This window comes from Tursiops truncatus, chromosome 3 (genome assembly GCF_011762595.2).
Source record: "Tursiops truncatus isolate mTurTru1 chromosome 3, mTurTru1.mat.Y, whole genome shotgun sequence".
NCBI classification, from domain to species: Eukaryota; Metazoa; Chordata; class Mammalia; order Artiodactyla; family Delphinidae; genus Tursiops; species Tursiops truncatus.
The window spans coordinates 129,984,076-130,006,649 of record NC_047036.1 but is presented as its reverse complement, the minus strand read 5'-3'; the positions used below and the strand labels follow the sequence as shown (position 1 = coordinate 130,006,649).

At 47.3% G+C, this 22,574-nt stretch overlaps 1 long non-coding RNA gene across 1 annotated transcript in view; it reads right to left on the bottom strand.

The window, feature by feature from the left end:
- Window positions 1–21,176, bottom strand: part of LOC109548238 (uncharacterized) — a 69,031-nt gene extending 47,855 nt beyond the window's left edge. The window contains exons 1-2 of the long non-coding RNA XR_012330569.1: window positions 20,545–21,176; window positions 18,976–19,171 (exon numbers count right to left, since the gene is read on the bottom strand). This is a non-coding gene — a long non-coding RNA (uncharacterized lncRNA). The remainder of the gene's footprint in view (window positions 1–18,975; window positions 19,172–20,544) is intronic.
- Between the last annotated feature and the right edge of the window lie 1,398 nt (window positions 21,177–22,574).

Genomic DNA, 22,574 nt, shown 5'->3' with positions numbered 1-22,574 from the left:
TGCTCCGCAACGGGAGAGGCCACAACAGTGAGAGGCCCGCGTACAGAAAAAAAAAAAAAAGAAGGGAAGATGGATTTTTGCGATATTCTTCAAACTGGAGGCCACGACCAAAGAGGTTTAGGATTTAGGATCCAACCATAAAATTAATAACATAACCACTGAATACTAGTTGAATTAGTAACTGAATAAATGATCCCTTCAACTCCCGTTTTCTATGGTTCTGAGTTGCTTGGTTGACCCCCATAAGGCCTGTCATTGGGCCCCGAGATATGAAGGTCCCCGACACGTTACAGTCTCGGACTTGTTCTGGGGAAGGAGCGTTGGCTGGAAGTAACAACCTCAAGCATTTCCTTTCCTGCCATCATGGGTTTCAACAAATAGTTCCTGAGCGCTCACTATGTTCTGGGCTGAGCAACAGGCACTGAATTCTCACCACAGCCCTGTGAGAGGTTCTATAGTAGCTCTGATTCTAAGAAACTTCCTTCTGTCATCCTTTGTGGTCAGTGTGAGGGGGCCTTCGAATTCTCTCCTGAGGACCTCAGGAGATTTTCACTTGCATGAGTATTTCTGATGGAGGCTGAGCTTAGGAAGTTCTGGAAGAGAACTTGCCAAGTTCTCTGCAAGTTCTGAGGAAACCAAAAGGGGGTCTGGGGAGGCTGAGGAGAGGGCTGTGTGAGGAGGGTGTCCTTGGAGCAGAGTGGGGTGTGTGTGCATGTGTGTGTGCGTGTGTGTGTGCGCGTGTGTGCGCATGTGTAGGCATGCGCACAGGCGCACTGGCCATGCTTGGAGCACCGTGTCATTCAATGACACAGTCTCCATTTCCAAAAATGGACTCCAGGTCACTCCAAACACATCCAGAATTCAACCCTGTGAAGCAGAACTGGTAAATAGCAACAAGAAGGTTAAATAAAGACAGCGGTGGGAATCATTTTTTGCTCTTTCCAAACATTGGCAACAACTCTTAACACTGCGGATGGATGGCAGGGTTCTAGTCTCCATGCATCCCTGTGCTTGCTTCCCTTCCGCCTACTCAGCGCTGAGTCCAAACCCACAGTCCCCAGAGTTACATGGGGCTCGTCTGCCACATTTTCTGGTCCCCAGGTTTGGACAAAAGCTTCAGTGCATTTCTCCTTGATTCTTTTGACCAAATTTGTGGAGAGTTTTGTTTTTTTAACTTGGAAACAAATTGTAGCTCAGGGGAGAAAGGGTGTTGCTTAATTTCAAGCTCAGTTCTGTTTTTCTAAGATTTAGTTCTCTAAAAAGGTAAGATAAGGGACTTCCCTGGTGGCGCAGTGGTTGGGAATCCGCCTGCCAATGCAGGGGACACGGGTTCAAGCCCTGGTCCGGGAAGATCCCACATGCCGAGGAGCAACTAAGCCCGTGAGCCACAACTACTGAGCCCATGCGCTGCATCTACTGAAGCCCGCGTGCCTAGAGCCCGTGCTCCGCAACTAGAGAAGCCATCACAATGAGAAGCCCACGCACCGCAACGAACAGTAGCCCCCGCTCCCCGCAACTAGACAAAGCCCGCGCGCCGCAACCAAGACCCAATGCAGCCAAAAATAATAAATAAAAAATAAATAAATTAAAAATAAAAAAAAAGTAAGATAAAACAAATCTATTTACTACAACTAGGCTTTCTAATTAGCTCCCCTGTGCCCTCCGCTTAAATTCAAACCACCTGTCTCCATATAAAATCTCCCATAGGTTCCTCCACTAACACCCTTCTGAAGGAAGGGCCAGCCCACAGCTGGCAACCCCTGGCTTGTGGGCTGCAAGCCATGGAACGTGTGGGGCTGGGACAAAGGCATGTGCAGATGGAGTGTGGGATCCCGGCTGCTTGAGAAGGCTGCTTTGTTGAGGTTGCAGAAGTCACTGACGGGGAGAAAACATCTGGGGGACACAAAGGGCCTCAGGCCCAGAGCTGAGAGGTCCCAGAAACTTCGAAGCAATCTTGGCAGAAGATGTTCGGTGCTCAGAGGGAAAAGAATCCATTTCCACATTCTTCTGCCCTGGACGCCCACTAGATGTTTATACATCCCTGGGAGAGGTTATCTGCTTTTGACTTGAGGCAGGCCCCAAACCAGGCCTCTGATGGTTGGACCTGGGGGTTGTTGTGAAAGATGCCTGGGAGTGTGAGAGTGTGTGTGTGTGTGTGTGTGAGAGTGTGTGTGAGCGTGTGTGTGTGTGTTAGTGTGAGTGTGTGTGTGTGTGTGTTGGAGGCCGGGAACTCAGAAGAGAGGCTCCTTGGAATCCAGAGACCCACAGAACCAGCTCGATGGCAGGCCCTTCTCCATCCACCCCTGCCAACAAATGAAGGGGTCTTCTCGTGGAGATGTCAATGTTTGGAGGGGCCCACCTCTGCCCTCGATTAGTTGTGTGACCTTGAAAAAGTCATTTTTCCTTGTCCTAGGCCTCATTTCCCCAACTCTGAAAAAAGCCTGTTGGGTGATGGACTTGAACTAGTGGTTCTTAGCATTTTGGAGACACTGGCCTTTTGGCAGTCTGATGTCAGAGTGTCTCTCTAGGAAGGACATTTTACAGGTGCAGATTCCAAATTTTACTTACACCTTCAGGGGTTCTTAGGGCCCTGGAAGTCCCTCTGAGGACTGGCCATTAGAGCCCCCAGGGGTGGTCTCCAGGGTCCAAACACAGACTGCACATGGTTGGTGCTTGGGAAATGTCTACGGAATGAACAAATGATCCCTTCCAACTCTCACTTCCTATGAGTCAATGATTCTAAGCGCCTGGCCTTGATTTTGCTTAGTCACATTCTGCAGATGGAAACAAAGGTACGCAGGAAAGACTCTTGTCTGACTGTTAGAGGCGCACACACACACACACACACACACATACATGTGTCCTCCGACTGACATTCCTTTGCCATACATATTTTATCAAGCCCCTATGTGCTAGGCACCGGGGTTATGGTGATGAGAAGGATAGACCCCCATCCCTGCCCTCAGTCTAGCCGTTCTGGGCAGAGCTCTGTGCTCGACCTGGATGCACAGGGAGGCACAGACACAGCCCTGCAGTCAGGGCCGCGTTAGGACTTCCGTGGGCCTTGGGCACTTCCGCCTTCATGAGCCATTTCCTCCACCAAAAAAGATTCTAAAGTACCACTGTGTTGCTATAAAGATGAATTCATTGTTTTATACGTTCATTATTAGTATTTTCATGTTTTTCTTCTCATTTAAAAAGATATTAAAACGTTTTTGTGGACCCTGACATGTATCGTGAGCTCTCAGTCCTGTGCCTAGTGGATAAGTCGGCCCTGCCTGCAGCTCAGCTTTACCCACCAGATGATGCCACATCTCAGGCTGCCAAGCATGGGTTTCACAAAGAGAATCCATAAGATGTCAGGGGAGGAAGAGGTCAGGGAAGACTTCCGGAGGGAGATGGCTCTTAAACAGAGTCCTGGAGGGTAAGCAGGACTGAACTGATGAAGCAGAAGAGGCATCTGGACCGGGGAGAGATCAGAGAGGGCAAAGGCCTGGCAGGAGGACCACGCAGGCAGCAGAGGCGGCCAGAGTACCAGTGCCCCTCAAAGCTGGACCTGGGGGTCGTTCAGGGTCTTGCCAACAGCCCCACCCTGACGTGCACCTCATGGCTCCCACTCCCACTTGTGGACTCTCAGAATGCTGAGGAGGATGAGACAACCCCCACCATAACCCCCGTTTACTGAGTGGGACCAGGTGCATGGAGCACTTCATCATTATCCCATTTTATAGATGAGAAAACCAAGGCTCAGGGCGTTAAGTACCTTGCCTGCAGTCAAACAGCCAGGAAGAGTCAGCTGCATTCACACAGGTCCATCTGACCCCAGAGCTCTAAGCTCTTACCCCTACATCATACTGTCTCTCCAAGAGGCTGAGGGAGCCCCCCCATCATCCCACAGATGGGTCAACTGAGGCCCAGAGAGGAAATATGATGGGCCTAACAGCACAGCAGTTTTGCAACAGAGTTGGGAATAGAATCTAGGGATCCTGGCTCCAGCCCAGGGGTCCTTCCCAGCGGTCAGGGAGATCAGTACCCTCTGAATGATTACATTAGCATCATCAGCGTTCTTCATCCTCTCGGCTTAAAAAACACAATCTTGTTTCCACAACAGCCTTGCCCCTTCCTGGTAAGTCCTTCCTACCCGACCTGTCCATGCGGGTTCCTGAAGACCCAGCTTCTGTAAGAGTCAGGCCGAGATCCTCCTTTCTCAAAAGTTTGTCCTCAGAAAGGGGAGCCTCTTTTCTTGATGTTCCTCCACTCCCCGCCACAGGACAGAATAGGTTTCTGTGTCCCAAACCCACCCCTTCCATGCAAAAAGCACCTGCCCCTCAGGCTGGCTGTGCAGATGTTATCATGGGCCCGAGCTGATTCACTTTTGCGACAGCTCAGCGCCCTGGGCAGGAACGCAGTTCTGGGTGCCACAGTCTTCCAGGGGTAGAGACACACTGGAGTGTGTCCCCACACCCCAGGGTGGGGTGGCAGGAAGGCCAGGGGCCTCCATGCCATGTCCCCTGGGAGGAGGCGTAATTGCAGGAACTGGGCTGTAGAGTCTGGGGGTATAGAGCTGTCATCAGACCCTGGGAGAGCATCCTGTAGAAGGGTGATAAAAATTGGGGGTCCTCAGGGAGAATTTGGATTCTTAGTGGAACTGACGGGGTACAGGTCCATTCAGTTCAGGATGTTATCACAGTCAATGCTGACCAAGGAGGAAGTGGGTTGTCTAGGGCAGTAATGAGCCCCCATGTACTGGTGATGTGGAAACAGAGGCTAGGCAGGGATGCTGGGAGGAGATTCAGGTGCCAGATGGGAGATGCAGGAGTCCATGGCCTTATGGATTGGACGGCTTTATGAAGCGTATGCCTCTTCTCATTTTCTAGTGAAGCAACATAGCTGAGTGGAAAGAAATACCTCAACCCTTGAAATCAGAGAGTCCCTGTTTAAATATCTGGTTTCTACTACTAAGAAACGCTTCACCTCTCTGTGACTCAGTTTCCTCTCTGTAAAATGGAGACAAACACAAGGGCTGTTGTGAGAGTTAAGTAAGAATGTATATAAAGGTCCTGGCAGGGACTTCCCTGCCAGGGAAATGGCGCAGGGGTTAAGAATCTGCCTGCCACTGCAGGGGACATGGGCTCGAGCCCTGGTCCGGGAAGATCCCACATGCCGCAGAGCAACCAAGCCCGTGCACCACAACTACTGAGCCTGCGCTCTAGAGCCTGCGAGCCACAGCTACTGAGCCTGCGTGCCACAACTACTGAAAACCACGCACCTAGAGCCCATGCTCCGCAACAAGAGAAGCCACCGCAATGAGAAGCCTGCGCACCATAAAAAAGAGGAGCCCCCGCTCGCCGCAACTAGAGAAAGCCCGCACACAGCAACAAAGACCCAACACAGCCAAAAGTAAATAAATTAATTAATTAAAAGAAAAAGGTCCTGGCAATAAATGAGTTTCTCTTCCCATTTTACTGGGGGAGGGAACAGAGTTTGGAGCTGTTAAGTGACATACTTGGCCAAGGTTAAATGGCTTGTAGGGGCAATTGATTTAGAATGGGAACCCAGGTCTCTTCCAGAACAGTGGGCTGTGTCCTACCTGTTTAGGTCCTATTTATTGAGCACCTACAAATGCTTGAGCTGAATGGTGCTCCACTGAGTACCTGCTCTGTGACCAGGTACAATTATAATCCTCATTCCACAGATGAAGCTCAAATAATTTTGCCAGTTGCTCAAGGTCTCACAAATGAAGAAGCAGCAGAGTTGGGGTGCCAATTAAAGTCTGACTCCCAAGCCTGACTCTTAATCGGGAGTTGGTAAACTACGGCCCATGGGCCAAATCCTCCCTACTTCCTGTTTTTATAAATAAAGTTTTACTGGAACACAGTCACGTTCACTTGTTTACGTGTTGCCTGTGGCTGCTTTCACGATACAATTGCAAGGGGAATCACTGACTTGCAAAGTCTGAAACATTTACTATCTGGCTATTAACCAGAAAACTTTGCCTAGCCCTACTCTTAACCACCATTTTATATAATAGTTTTTTCTTGAAAATTTAAAAGGAGAATCTGCTTAACACCAAGACACATTTTCAGGCAGGTCAGTAAGTATTTGACATGAATTCTGTGATAAATAGAGACTGAATTACCGTCTGGCTCTCCTTGCAACTTTCCTCCATCTCCCGCTAAGCAGATCTTCTTGGTCAAGGGGATGGGCTGAGTAAAACAAAGACAAAGGCATGTGTCAAACACATTAACAAGGCCCTGTGTTTTGCATCTGTATATTGTGATTTAATCAGGGGATTTTAATTGTTTTATTTAAAAATTTTTATTATTTAAAATGATTTAATTGTATTACTTTTTTTTTTTTTTTTTGCAGTACGCGGGCCTCTCACTGTTGTGGCCCCTCCCGTTGCGGAGCAGAGGCTCCGGATGCGCAGGTTGAGCGGCCATGGCTCTCGGGCCCAGCCGCTCTGCGGCATGCGGGATCCTCCCGGACCGGGGCACGAACGTGTGTCCCCTGCATTGGCAGGCGGACTCTCAACCACTGCACCACCAGGGAAGCCCTGTATTACTTCTCAATTGATGTTTACAGCTTATTATTAATGCCATTTATTATAAATGTCAGAACTGTATCTTTTCTCCTTTAAAGTATTTATTTATTTACTTGGCTCCTCTGCACGGCTTGCAGAATCTTAGTTCCCCGACCAGGAATTGAACCCGGGCCCTCGGCAGTGAAAGGGTGGAGTTCTAGCCACTGGACGGCCAGGGAATTCCCATCTTTTCTCCTTTTAAATATTACATGATTGCCATCGTGAACGTATAATATCTCAGGACGACTTCCTTCCCCAAGCGAACAAGCGGGGTTTTTAGCCATGGCCAGGGAGATAGTAGATTTCGATATGCCGGAATTAAAGAACAGAATCAGTAAACGAATAAAAATATCAATCTGAGCAGAAAGAGTACTGAATCAGGAGTCAAGAGACCTTGGTTCTAGACATAGCTCCATCCAATCAGCTGGGTGATTTGGGTTTCTCATAAGCCCTCCTATGTCTCAGTTTCCCCTTATAAAATGGGGCTGCTGGACCAGATGACTGCTAATGGCTCTTCCTAGTATAGCAGTGTATTCCCATTAAAAAAACGCACCAAAATAAAGCCTTTGGGGCAGTTCTGCCTGGAAGGAGAGGCTTCACAGAGATGACCATCAATCCCACAACGGGGTTCTCTATTCTGAACCTAGCAATCCCTTTGGGAGTAGGGGACAGTCGGCGTGCACCAGGCACCTTCCCAATCATTTCCGGTTTTGTCACAGGATCCAGGACTCTTTTATCAGAAGAAGGGGAATTTAGGTCTGATGAGGGAGGAGTGTCCCTGGTGGGGGCAGTGGGTCAGAAGACGCCAACAGCTGGAGGAGGGGGGGAGCTGAAGGAAGCGGTGACCCTGTCCTGTCATCTTCCCCTGTCCTCGGGATGGCTTGGGGAGCAGGACAGGACGGACATGTCATCGCTGTGAGGGGCGTGGATGTCCCCACCTTCCTGCTAATCCCTAATCATGATTACCCTCTCCCTAGGCAGGAATGAAAACCTTTTGGTCTTTATTTCATATCACTTTTTACAATTTTATAGGCAAAAAAGGAAATTTCACTGCTGTTTTAATTTGTCTCTAGTTGATCAAGAAAAAGATCTTTTTCTTGTTTAGCTATTTGTAGTTTTACTTTTGTAAACAAAATTATTTGCAGCCTTTGCTTTAATTTTTTTCCTATTAGCAATATTTATCTTTTCTCTTTTGAGTTTTTGAGGTTACATACTTAATGTGTAAATGTATCTTTTGTTTTGTCAAGCTTTTAGAAAACCAACAAAACTGGGTGTAGTAAGAAAATGTTAATAGCCTCTTTACTTCCTCGGCAATTCTGAACTCCAGAGGAGTCCATTGATAATTAACATTTGCGGAGTAACTGCTGTTAGTTTTCTGTATTTATACAAACTAACTCAAATACATATATATGTGTATATATAATTTTTCATTTTTTTATAAGAGTAGAAACCTGCTATATCTTTTAATCTGAAAACTGTTTTTAAAAATTCTACATTGTAAACTGAACTAGCCCTGTCTTAGATTCCTATGCCTCTTGTGTATTTCACAAACTCTTTCTTGTCATCGTCACTACAAGAGTTAGTCAAGAATCATTAGGCCAGAGTTATAGATTAGAGAAACTGAGGCCCAGGGAGGAAACGTGATTCACCCAGATCCTTCAACAGTTCAATACTGGGGGGCTTCCCTGGTGGTCCAGTGGGTAAGACTCTGCCCTCCCAATGCGGGGGGCCTGGGTTCAATCCTTGGTCAGGAACTAGATCCCACATACTGCAACTAAGACGCCCGCGTGCCGCAACTAAGACCCGGAGCAGCCAAAATAAATAAATAAATATTTTAAAAGCCCCCAAAACATTTCAATAGTGGGACGAGAATCCCAGGATGAAACCCTCCTGATTCTGGAGGCAGACGCCTCTCTATGCAGAGTGAATCAGACCTTCTGTCCCGAGAGTCACCCTCCTGAGGGGCACAGGCTGGAGTTGGGAGTCAGAGAAAGTGTAGGTACTAAAAGAGTACACGATGGCAGAAGAATTCAAGCTACCCCCAAGGCGTTCCTCAATTCCTGACGTGCTAGGTGACCTTGGGACGAGCGGTCGGCCCTCTCTGGGGTCCCAGTGCTCATCTACGAAATAAAGGCTTGGGCCTAATCATAGGATTTCAAACTGTGCTCTTCAAAGCTGCAGGGAGCCTCCACAAGTTACTGTCCCTCAAAAGTGAACACAGGGAGCATGCTCTGGGATGCTCATCACAGCACCCTCTGTGTCAGTGAAAAGTTGGAAGCAACTGCAATGTCTTACATGCAACAGGTCATGCATGTGTTCATCCCTTCTTTCGTTCGTGGGATAGTTATTGAGTAACAACTGCCAGGCCCTGTTTTAGACACTGGGAATCACCGCTGAACAAGACAGACCAAGCCTCTGCCCTCTTAGAGCTTCCTTGAAAGGCCGGGCCACCTGACCGTGAGCTGAACCCCAGTAAGGTGTAACCAGATGTGTCCCTATGTCACAGCATGGATGGGTCTCCAGGCCACAGGGCTGAGTGCTAGAGGTGGTACCAAGACCTGGGTAGGCTGATTCCCTTGATATAAACCCCACCCCTTCTGGATATCTGGCTGTAGGTGGACAGATACATTAAAAGGTGCTGAGGAGGCTTTGCGGGGTGCATCTCCAAACGATGGTTTTGTTTCTGGAAAGAGAGGGGAGTAGACCAGGGTTGAGGGTACCTTGTGTCGGGCACTTTATCTGTATTTTTTAAACAAGGAAGACATTCAAATATTGTTTGCAATTAAATATATATATATATATATATATGTGTGTGTGTGTATATATATATATATATATATATATATGTCCAGAGAGAGGGAAGGACAAAAAGAAACGTACAAGTTTCAGTCTCACAGAGTCCTTCAAAATCTAACGTGTTCAGGCTCTACGATCTACCCAAACCTAGTAAGTGTCTTGGTTTGGGGATCAGAGATTTTAAATTAAACCAACGAGGAATATTGCCTGGATCCAAGGCTAAGCCAGCTTCGTCATGGAGGCAGCATCCACTGTGTTCAGTCCCAGCTGATTCTCCCTTAGCTACTTAAAATCTCATCTTGGCATTGCTGGGTGGGAAAGCCTCCCCCAAGATTTATTTTACAAGTGAGGAAGCCTCTTTTCTTTTTTTTAAAATTTATTGAATATATTTGACCTATGACGTTACGTGAATTTAAGGTGTACAACGTGTTAAATGATTTCTTATTTTGCCAAGGACTCAATTAACGGTAGAGCCCAGGTTACAAAGCAGGAAGCCAGCCTGCCCTGCCTCCAGATCCTGGGCCCAATGCAGGGGGGAGGGGTGGGGTGGGATGGAGGGGGAGGCCATCCTCCAGACTCCCACTGGAAGCTCCAATGATGAGTCCTGGTGTCCAGCACATGCTGAAAGGAAGCCTTGTCAACATGGAAGGAGATCAAGGTGGCCAGGGGGTGCTGAAACCTCCTGTCGGGTCCAGCATCTCTGAGGAGATAGGGACACTTCGTACGCTGCCCCTGTCCCCGCCCCCTCCTCGAGCTCTCTCCACTCGAATTCCGAGGGGCTTTGGAATCACTAGACTGTCTCCTGCTCCCAGGAAACCCCAGGCTTCAGTGGAGCCAGGCGACTGGCCATCCATCATCCTTATCTCCCGGCTCTGGCGGCCCCAGGTCCCTGGCCTGGATGGGCCCAGGGGGCCAGGAGGGCGGCGGGGGGGGGAAGGATGGGGGCAGGGGGGCCTCGATAACAAGAAAAGCAGCTGTTCCCTGGGGGAACTTCAAAGTGCCTAGAGCTGAAATTTATGGGCAGAGCTGTTCACATTAGGGGCCAGAGGGCCATTCATCCTGTAAATATTTATTGAGCACCTACTGTGTGCCAGGCACTGGGCTGGGGGAATCTTATGGGCCCAAAGAGGTTTTGTTGTTTGTTAGGTTAACATGTCTACCTCAGTGGACTAGGTTTGATGAATGAATCAGTTCATTAATTCATTAAGTATTTATTAAGCACCCACTGTGTGCTGGGGGTTGCTGGAAATCCAAGGCTGTTGGAACAGTTAAATAAATACGCCCCCCTACTGTGGGCAGGGTCTGAGATCCACTAATGCAGTTGTCCGGAGCTTCAGGGTCAGGCAGACGGACAAGTTACTAAACCCTCCTTGGTCTTTGCTTTCTTAGCTGTAAAACCAGGGTAATAACCGCACCTATCCCATAGGGTTTGGGAGAGGAGGAACTGAACAAGAAACTACAGGTCTAATTCTTAGCCTGAGCCTGGGAAACGGTCATCTCGTACCAAAGGCAGCTATTTTTGCAACTGCAAATGATCGGCCCCACATTTATTACGTGTGTGTTGAGTGCCTGCCATGTGCTCTGCAGCTGCTGTCAGGGCAACTGGCAAGTCGGCCTGGGAGGGTTTGCCAGAGTCCCTACCTCTCCCCTGAGGTCTCTCATTGGCTGAGCCTTCGAGGTGTTAAAGAGGGGTTTATGTGACCCAGAAGAGGCATTTGGACTTAACCCCTCAAATCCCTGTCACCCCAAGACTCTAAGGGCCCATGATCTTCCAGGCAGGGTCCTGGATGGGTACCTCCCTACCTTCCAGGCAGCCCATGAGGAAGGCCTTCCTGCTGCGGAGCTGAGATCTGCCTTGTGGAAATTTTCCCCATCAGCGTCCCAGCTTTGTCTTCTGGGCCCTACCCCAGCTCTTTGAGCCTCAGTTTATTCATCTATAAAATGGAAATAGCAATAGTTCCTATCCTATAGGGTTACTGGGAGGGTAAAATGAGACGAAGATGGTAAAGCACTTGGGACAACCTCTGCCAAATGAAATCCGTGATAAGGGGCAGCGAATAACAGCAAACAATAAAATAACGAGAGCCTCTGGGAGTCAATGAAAAGAGGAGGTGGAGGAAGAGGAAGACGAAGGAGAAGAAAGGGAACCAGAGCTGTACTTTCTGGGGTAGGAAGTTGTCCTCAGGAAACCTGAGTTTGGCAAAGGAGAGCACACACGATTCCCAAAGATGTTTCCCAGCTCACAAAGTCTGGTAAACATGGAAGGGAAGGCGCTTGTAGTGTTCTTCTCCACGCAATGGGGGCAGTGTTTCCACTTTCACTCACAGAAGAGCAAGTGAGGCCCCTGAAGGGGACTTGATTTCCCAGGGTCAGGGAACAGGGGCCACTGGGCATCCCCAGAGCTCGGTCTCCTCTCTCACTCCCCTCAAGGGAGCAGTGGAGGGGGGCTCTCCATGGACAGTGCTAGGGGTTGAATTGTGTCCTTGCCCTAAAATTCATAGGTTGAAATCCTAATCCCCAGCACCTCAAAATATGCCTTTATTTGGACACAGGGTCTTTAAAGGGGTAATCAAGTTAAAATGAGGTCATTGGGGTGGGTCCTCATTCAATACATCTGGTGTCCTCATGAGAAGGGGAAATTTGGACACAGAGTGATGCAGAGACAAGAGACAGGGAGAAGACAGCCATCCACGACACAGGAGAGAGGCCTGGAACAGAACCCTCACAGCCCTCGGAAGGAACCAACCCCGCCTGCACCTTGATTTTGGACTTCCCAGCCTCCAGAACTGGGAGAACACATTTCTGTTGTTTAAGCCGCCAGTCTGCCGCACATTGTGCCAGCAGCCCTGTGGCAGTGTGTGGAGTGCCCCACGGAATGCTCTGAGGGCTTGCTTCCCTGCCTGTCCCAGGAGGGCGGCTCTTCTCCAGAACCCTGGGATGTTGGTCAGAAGGCGCGTGGCAGGCCCGGCAGTGTCTGACCACAAGGCCGTGGTCTTTGCATTGACCTTCCTTGTTCTTGTCGCTCCCTGAGAAGTGAAAACCCATTTTCCTGGTGCCTTCCAGTGATGACTGGATTAACCTCACCTGCTGCTGTCCTCTGCGAAGACCTGCCAGGCTTGCTCTGGTCTCCCTGGGACTGGGGATTTGTCAGAGATTCTGGGAATTACCAAGTCAGCTGCATCCACTTCCTCCTCTGTGATCTTTTCCCTCTTCCCTCCTTCCTTCTTCGGCGCCCCTCCTCCTGGCCTGTGCTCACCCCACGCCCACCCACATCCCATCCCACGACTGCTTCCTCCTGATTCCCCATCCTCCAGGCCACCCTCACCTGGTGGCCCTCAGCAGAGCAAGGGGCAGTCCAGAACTCAAGGCTTTCCTGGAGACAGAGGCAGGAAGTCTAAACTCACTTCTTTCGAGCCGAGAAGAAGTTATCCAGAGCTGGTTTCTCCTCCCACCTTCCAGGAAGCCTCGTTCTTGTCCCTGGCCTGGATACATTATTATATTTTGCTTTAATTGCATTAAGGCAAATGACTATGTCACCCTGTGGTTTCGATCAGGTCAGGGATCTGATAATCGATCCTGGCACAGTCTAGACAGGAGTCACTTTGAAGCTGTTTTTAGCAGGATGAGAACAAACAATTTTTCCAAAGTGGTCACATTAGGCAAACAGGCTGGTGGGTCATCTCTTTGGGAGGGAGTGTGCCCTGGCTCCAGGCAGCCTGCTGACTGATTCCAAGGCCCCTGGGGAGGAGACAGGACTGCACCCCCTGGGACGCAAGGAGCTTGAAGTAGAGATGCCACAGGCTTAGGCCTCCCTATATGTGAAATCTGGTCCAGGTGCCTCTTCCAGGAAGCCAATCCTGACTGACACCACCTGGCTCAGGGCACAAAGATAGCATAGTGCAGTGTGAGATGGCTGGCTGGAGAGATGGAAGAAAGATGGAATTCATACAGGGCACTGGTAGAGGTGGGACCACGTCCTGCAAAATTATTCTCTCTTCAACTCTTTCGATTCTTTGAAGTTCTTCAAGAGGAAAGCCTCAGTGTGGTCTAGTCTGTCTCTAATATGGTTCTAGTGTTTGCTGATCTCCCCTTTTAACAAGGAGAGCAGGCCTTGGCTCTGCAGGGTGCTAAGATATAGCTAGATTTCAATAACACTGTTTTGTTATCGTTGTATTTATTTCCTACAGTCTCTTTCAAGCAATACTGGTTTTCCCCCAACAGAAAGTGAACCATTGTTCGAGCACAGTAAGGTAGAGATCCTGAAGGTGGGAGCTGAAGGAGGACCTTGGGAGACAGTGCTGGGGCATCTTATGCACAGGACCCATGCCAGCTCCGCACTCGCTTGCTGTGTGACTGCAGACAAATTGCTTTGCTCTCTGAGCCTCGGTTTCTCTGTGTAAAATGGAGTTGATGATGTACTGCGTGGGGCCATAGTGAGGATTTTCTGAGAACGTAGGCATGTAAAGCATCCAGTGTATGCATGGCGGGCGTGGGGTCTGCCCTCTGCCTGGTGGCCTTGTTCCTTACATGGGCCACTGCTCCCCTCAGCCAGTCTCAGAGCCTTTGCTGGTCCCACGGGCAAAACCGACGAGATTCCAGGTTCAGAGGAAACGAAAGGAGCTTGGAGGCCCGCGCTATGCCCTGGCTCGAGCTCCCTGGCCTTGGGCTTGCTCCATCCCTCCACTGGCCCACAGTTTCCCCACCTGTCAGCAGAGGCTCTGACCAAATGATTTTAAGACCCTTTGCTCTGACATAAGGATATTTTGGAGTTACAATGCCACAACAGAAGAATCTCTGTTTTAACAAATATATCTTGTGGTCCTCCCTACTTGCAGACTTGGCCATGGACAAGCGGCATCGGCCTCACTTGAGAGCAGGTAGAAATGCAGATGCTCAGGACCCACTCAGATCTCCTGAATCAGAATCTGCATTTTAGGACTTCCCTGGTGGCGCAGTGGTTAAGAATCTGCCTGCCAATGCAGGGGACACGGGTTTGAGCCCTGGTCCGGGAAGATCCCACATGCCGCGGAGCAACTAAGCCCGTGTGCCACAACTACTGAGCCCACGTGCCACAACTACTGAAGCCCGCACACCTAGAGCCCGTGCTCCGCAACAGAAGCCACCGCAATGAGAAGCCTGCGCACCGCAACAGAGTAGCCCCCGCTCACCACAACTAGAGAAAGCCTGCGCACAGCAATGAAGACCCAACACAGCCAAAAATAAATAAAGAAATAAATTAATTAATTAAAAAAAAAGAATCTGCATTTTAACAAGATGCCCAGTGCGTGAAAAGCACTGATTTATATCACCCAGTCTGAAATGAAGAGTTTTAAATGCTTTTACATCTTCAAATATATTTATATATATTTATACATTTCTCAGGGATTTTAAAAAACAATGAACATGTCATTTTTTTTCTGAAACAATAAAGGTGTTATGAAAATGGTAAATGAACCCAGGCCAGTTCAGAGACAAAATGATTTATGTAAATCTGGTGAACAGTTTTTCCCAGGAAATTTTCCTTCTGAGTAAGGTAGGGTCTCGCACTTTCCATAAGTTGGCCTCTTCCCAGCAAGTGTCTCCCTCATGCCTGATTCCTGGAAGGCTGTGTGTGTGCGCGTGTGTGTGTGTGTGTGTGTGTGTGTGTGTGTGTGTGGTGTTGTGTGACTGTGTCTTGCAGCTGATCCACTGAGCAGGGACTTCAGCCAAGTCAGCAAAACCAGGATGGAAAAAAAGCTAGATTCCTAAAGGCTTCAGGGTAAGCCTGGGGAGCTTGGGCAACCATCCCTCAGATAAACTGAAGCAGCATGTACTGTGGATTAGTCAGGCATCCTGGCTTTCCAGTTGGGCCCACCTCCTAGAGGGCTTCCTGCCTAACCCTCCTGTCCAGCTGGGGTTCTCTGTTTCTCCTCATCTCCAAAACAAAAGCCCCAAACACCATCCCATCCACTTCGGGAATTTATCCCAAAGAAGCGATCTCGATGTAGGCAAAGATCTTCCTAAAAGAATGATCATCACATGCTGTTGATAAAGAGTGAGAAGCCAGAAAAAAATTCCAAGTGTCCAAGAATAGGGGCCTGAGGTTACTTCATGATGTATTTCAATCCTGTGCCTGCCTGGGAGCAGGTCAGCAGTTATGGGCAGGAGTCGGCAGGTCTGGACTCGAGGGATAATTTAAGCAGTTTATTTAGCCTCTCCAAGCCTCACTTTCCTGAGCTGTAAAATGGGAGTGATAATAATACCAAATGCCTTCTCTTGTTTTGAGGATTAAATGAGGACATACACGGAAAACATTTAACACCACGCCTGGTGCACAGTAAGCACTTGGTAAATGGTTGTTTGCTGTGCGCCGGTTCAGATACAGACAAATGTTGGTGGTGAGTATTAATGACAAGGAAATATATATATGGCACAGTGAAAGTGGAAAAAACAGATTATAACTCAGCATGATCCATTTTGTAAACATATGTGTACATATTCACATTTAGCCTTGTATGTAATTGATAAACATGAAGTGGAGATGTAGTTGCTACAAGAACAGGAAATGTCCGGCCACTGGGGAACCCTTTCTCATTTCTCAGGCTCACTTCCATACTCTTTGCCTGAGAATGCCAGGGAAAATCAGATGTGGACCTATCGTTGATAAGGACCATAATGAAAAAACAAAAGTGGCACCACTTGAGTGCTTTCTAGCAGACAGGCACCTTCTAGGTGTACTACCAGCTCATTTATTCTTCACAACCACCTATGAAGCGACACTATTAATATTCTCATTTTACAGATGAGGAAACTGAGGCACAGAGGGGCTGAGTAGTCATCTGTCCAAGGTCTAACAGCCAAAAAGAGGTCAGAAGATAGTTTCAAACCTGGGCTCTAATTACTATGCTATCCCACCCCCCAGGCCTCTCATTGACAAGGACGGAAACTAAGGCCCAGAGAAGCAGGACACTGGCCCAAGGCCACACAGCAAAGCAGTGTCAAAGGAGGAACTAGTACTAAGCCTCCTGAAGCTTTGAGGCTCCTCAGTGCCCCCTTCAGGCAGCCTGAGGATGCACTGGCTACCTGATTCCTCCAGGCTGTAGGAAGGGCACCTGCGCAGCCAATCCTTTGCACTCCTCTGCGTACAACCGGCTGCTAGGGAAGTACAGGTCTTTGGCGAGCAAAGGAGACAACCCACAAACTGTCTGCACCTTCCGCTGAAGCCCTGCCTCCACCCTCCAAATCCCATGTCACTTAAGGCAAATGTAATCCATATGGCTCTAATTCATTTACCCTTAAATCTGCAAGACACTGGGTTCTAAGTGCTGTTACTTACAAAGCCTTCAGAACCTGTTAAGTGAGATTCAGCTCCCCAGCTCCTCCTCTCCAACCCTACCCCGAGTCCAGTCTTCCTCCCCTTCCCCCTTCTGGACCAGAGTTCATACCAGCATCTGGCAGGGCTGAAAAGAAACTCACAAACTCAGACTTGGAAACTGTGGGGGGGGGCACAGGACCAGTTATTAGGATGTTCAGAGCAGCATTGTTTGTAATCCCAAAAGTTGGAAACAATGTATATGTCTATCCATGGGAGACTGGATGAATAAAGTGTGGCAAATGCATACAATGTGACACCAAACAGCAGTAAAATGGACAATCTCACAAACATACTGTTGAGGGAAAAAACCAAGCAAGTTGCAGATTAATTCATAATATGATACCAATTATTCAAAATTTAAAAACACTGAAAAATCATTATATGCAAATATATAAACTACCTTGGTAAAGTTCATTTTCTAACCTGGTAGTGGGTACATGGATATTTGTTCTAGCATATATACATTTCTGTATAATTTTGAAAAGCTACATAATAAAATTTTCAGTAAACCCCTAGATTTCACATCAGCAAAGGAAGTTAGCCTATGTGTTGAGTTCAACTCCCTCATTTCACAGAAGGGGAGGAGGAAATAATTTAATATTTGTTAACTACGTAACACTTACTAAATACTCACTTGTCAAGCACACCCTCATTTCATGTAAGTTTCAATCCCCTGCATGGTAGCATATGCTGTTACTATTCTCATTTTACAGATGAGGCAGCTGAGGCTCAGCAACTTCCTCAAGGTCATGCAGCTTGTAAACCACAAGGTTGCAATACAAGTCGTGGCCTCTGGCTCCCAAGGCTCACACACCAGACCACATGCTGTGGAGGCCAGCACTGTTCTTTTACATCTTTATTGGAGTATAATTGCTTTACAATGTTGTGTTACTTTCTGCTTTATAACAAACTGAATCAGTTATACATATACATATGTTCCCATATCTCTTCCCTCTTGCGTCTTCCTCCCTCCCACCCTCCCTACCCCATCCATCCAGGTGGTCACAAAGCACCGAACTGATCTCCCTGTGCTATGCGGCTGCTTCCCACTAGCTATCTATTTTACATAGATAGTGTATATATGTCCATGCCTCTCTCTCACTTTGTCACAGCTTACCCTTCCCCCTCCCCATATCCTCAAGTCCATTCTCTAGTAGGTCTGTGTCTTTATTCCGTCTTACCCCTAGGTTCTTCATGACATTTTTTTTCTTAGATTCCATATATATGTGTTAGCATACGGTATTTGTCTTTCTCTTTCTGACTTACTTCGCTCTGTATGACAGACTCTAGGTCCATCCACATCACTACAAATAACTCAATTTCGTTTCTTTTTATGGCTGAGTAATATTCCATTGTATATATGTGCCACATCTTCTTTATTCATTCATCCCGATGATGGACACTTAGGTTGTTTCCATCTCCTGGCTATTGTAAATAGAGCTGCAATGAACATTTTGGTACATGACTCTTTTTGAATTATGGTTTTCTCAGGGTGTATGCCCAGTAGTGGGATTGCTGGGTCATATGGTAGTTCTATTTGTAGTTTTTTAAGGAACCTCCATACTGTTCTCCATAGTAGCTGTACCAATTCACATTCCCACCAGCAGTGCAAGAGTGTTCCCTTTTCTCCACACCCTCTCCAGCATTTATTGTTTCTAGATTTTTAGATGGGACCTAATGAAACTTCAAAGCTTTTGCATAGCAAAGGAAACCATAAACAAGACCAAAAGACACTCAGAATGGGAGAAAATATTTGCAAATGAAGCAACTGACAAAAGATCTCCAAAATTTATAAGCAGCTCATGCAGCTCAATATCAAAAAAACAAACAACCCAATCCAAAAATGGGCAGAAGACCTAAATAGACATTTCTCCAAAGAAGATATACAGACTGCCAACAAACACATGAAAGGATGCTCAACATCATTAATCATTAGAGAAATGCAAATCAAAACTACAATGAGATATCTCACACCGGTCAGAACAGCCATCATCAAAAAATCTAGAAACAGCACTGTTCTTTGATCTTACCCCACAAGTCTCTGAGTTAGGTTTCATTATTACTGGTTTTAGAGGTGAGGAAACTGAAGCTCTGAGCAGTCATTTGCTAACGCCTGTTCAGGCAGTTACTCCACAGAGACCAGACAAGGGAGCTTCCTGACTCCTAGTCCAGTGTTCTTTCTCTATCAGGCTTTGTCTGGAAGACCTGGTGGGGGGGAAAGTATGGCTGTGTTTACCCTTACCTTCTACTCCTTAGAAGCTCTACGCAGTTCGGGTACTGCCAAGGGGAACGAAGCTCCCAAAGTCGCCTTGGCCAGGTTTGGGGCACAAAGTTGTATAGAAGGGGAGGACCTGGTGAGCCCTGGGTCTTGCAGCCAAAGAAGCCATCCTTAACACCACTTTCATTCACAATCGGCATCCAATCTATCAGTCAGGTCCCTGCAGGAAACAGGTGGCACACTCAAACTGGGTGCTTTGAGGAGAGTTTAATAAAAGGACTATGCACAAACTTACAGGCAGGGTTAAGAAAAAACAACCACTTACAACGTGGTACTCTGGGGCTGGCAAGAGCAGGGAGTTGTCACCACTCAGGTCTGACGGGCAAAGGGAGGAGCCATTACCCACCCCTGAGGAGCAGCTTTTCTGGGTGGGCTGCCTGATTAGAGCTGTGCCCTTGGTAGAGGGCTCAGCCAAACCGAAAGGAGGCAGTCGAGGAAATATACCACAACCTCACACTTCTCCTTCCGTCAGATCCCTTGCCAGTATTCCTTTTGGCCAAACTCAGTGGGAAACTCCTTCGGCCAAACCCAACGGGAAACAGGACAGAGACTCTGGATGGAGTTCATACAGCTCAGTCTCCCAGGGCATAGAGCAGGGTGGGGAGAGCCAGAGACTGAATCCAGAGGGGCAGGCAGAAGAAAACAGAAAACACTGGCTTTCCTTCAGATAGACCCAGACTCTGGCGGTATACTGCATACCACCTCCATGGCTAGCCCCTGGTGTGAGCCATCATCACCCCTAGGCTGTATTTCTACAACAGACTCCTAGGTGATCGCCCAGCTTCTACAGTCTGTTCCTAACAGTCAGTGATTCTTGTAAATTACATGTCAAACCATGTCACTCCTCTGCTCAAAATCTTCAAGGGAAGAGCAAAAGCCAAAGTCCTTACAAAACTTCGCAAGTTCCTGCACAGTCTGTCATCTGTCCATCACCCCTTGACCTCATCTCCCTATTTTTCTCCAGTATTCACTCTGCTCCAGCCACATTGACCTTTCTCTTCTTTGATATACAAGGACAGTTCCTGCTTTAGGGCCGCTGCTGATCTCTCTGCCTGGAATGTTCTTTCCCCTCCATCCTTTACCTCCATCAAGTCTACTCAAGTGTCTCCTGCTCAATGAGACCTACTCTGACCCTCCTTTGTAAAACTGCAAACTGTCTCCCCCATCTCTCGCCCACTATCCCTGATCCCCATCATCCTACTCTAGTTTCCTTTTCCCCATATCACTTGTCATCTTTTAACATGCCACATCATTTACTTATTTGATATTTTTTTTTTCTTGTGGCTGCGCCAGGTCTTAGTTGTAGCACGCAGGATCTTCATTGCAGCATGCTTAGTTGTGGCATGCGTGATCTTTAGTTGCAACATGTGGGCTCTCAGTGGTGGCATGCGGACTTCTTAGTTGTGGCATGCAGACTCTCAGTGGCGGCATGCATGTGGGATCTAGTTCCCCGACCAGGGATCGAACCTGGGCCCCTGGCATTGGGAGTGCGGAGTCTTACCCATTGGACCACCAGGGAAGTACCCTACTTACCTGTTATATTTATTATCTGTATCTTCCCACTAGAACACAAGTTCTGCAAGCATAAGGCTCTGTTTTGTTCATCAGTGGATCTCCAGACCTTGGAATTTTGTAGGTGTTCAACACATACTTGTTGAATGTTGTTGAATGACTGAAATGGGGGTGAGGAAAGATTAGGCTTGGAATTTTCCAGTTAGAAAAGGGTAGAGGATGGGTAGAGCCAGTGAGAAGATTAATGGGTCCTATATGAGGGAAAGGAAAAAAAAAGTCAACATGGAATTATTCATTACTATATACTTGTTAAAAGTTGTATCTTACCAACAGATATCAAAGGCCTGAACATTTTGTAGACCCTTTGTCCTAGCAATTCCATTTTCAAGAATTTGTACAAGGAAATTGTCATCATTTTTTGGTAAAAATGTAGTAATGATGAAATTCTTCACAGTGAAGTGAAGAATAATGAAAAATTGGAACCAAAGTAGCCATCTAACAATTGTGAAATGCCTAACTATGGTACAGCCATAGGTGGAATACTATGCGAACATTAAGTTCATTAATTGACCTGAATGATATTTATGATAATTGCTTAATGAGAAAAGCACATTATAAAACAGCATTACATTATAATCTTGTTTTTTTTTTTTTTTTTTTGCGGTACGCGGGCCTCTCACCACTGTGGCCTCTCCCATCGCGGAGCACAGGCTCCGGATGCGCAGGCTCAGTGGCCCTGGCTCACGGGCCCAGCCGCTCCACGGCATGTGGGATCTTCCCAGACCGGGGCACAAACCTGTGTCCCCTGCATTGGCGGGTAGACTCTCAACCACTGCGCCACCAGGGAAGCCCACACGCAAATTTTTGACTGCATGGAGGTCAGCACCCCTAGTCCCCGTGTTGTTCAAGGGCCAACTATATAAGCATTTTAAAAGTTCGAGAAAGCTATAACCCAAAATATTAATGGCACTTATCTCTGGATGGGCACCATACAGGTATTTTATTTCTTTTGCCTCTATTTCCTAAATTTGCTTCAAGGAACTTAATTATTTTAAAAACTAAATTTATATTTTTTAAATAGCAGTTATTTATGAGCTCTTGGACAAATAACTTGACTTCTCTGGGTAACAGTTTCCTCATTTGTTTGTTTGGTTTTTTGTTTGTTTGTTTGTTTTTGCCTGTGCCAGGCAGCTTGTGAGATCTTAGTTCCCTGACCAGGGATTGAACCCCGGCCCTTGGCAGTGAAAGCTCCGTGTCCTAACCATGGTACTGCCAGGGAATTCCCTTCCTCATTTTTTTTCTTTTAATATTTTTGTTTTTAACATCTTTATTGGAGTATAATTGCTTTACAATGTGTGTTAGTTTCTGCTTTATAACAAAGAATCAGCTATACATATACATATATCCCCATATCTCCTCTCTCTTGCGTCTCCCTCCCACCCTCCCTACCCCACCCTCCCTATCCCACCCCTCTAGGTGGACACAAAGCACAGAGCTGATCTCCCTGTGCTGTGCAGCTGCTTCCCACTAGCTATCTATTTTACATTTGGTAGTGTATATATGTCCATGCCACTCTCTCACTTCGTCCCAGCTTACACTTCCCCTTCCCGTGTCCTCAAGTCCATTCTCTACATCTGCGTCTTTATTCCTGTCCTGCCCCTGGGTTCTTCAGAACCACTTTTTTTTTTTTTTCAGATTCCCTATATATGTGTTAGCATACAGTATTTGTTTTTCTCTTTCTGACTTACTTCACTCTGTAGGACAGACTCTAGGTCCATCCGCCTCATTACAAATAACTCAATTTCGTTTCTTTTTATGGCTGAGTAATATTCCATTGTATTTATGTGCCACATCTTCTTTATCCATTCATCTGCTGCTGGACACTTAGGTTGCTTCCATGTCCTGGCTATTGTAAATAGTTCTGCAATGAACACTGTGGTACATGACTATTTTGAATTATGGTTTTCTCAGGGTATATGCCCAGTAGTGGGATTGCTGGGTCATATGGTAGTTCTATTTGTAGTTTTTTAAGGAACCTCCATACTGTTCTC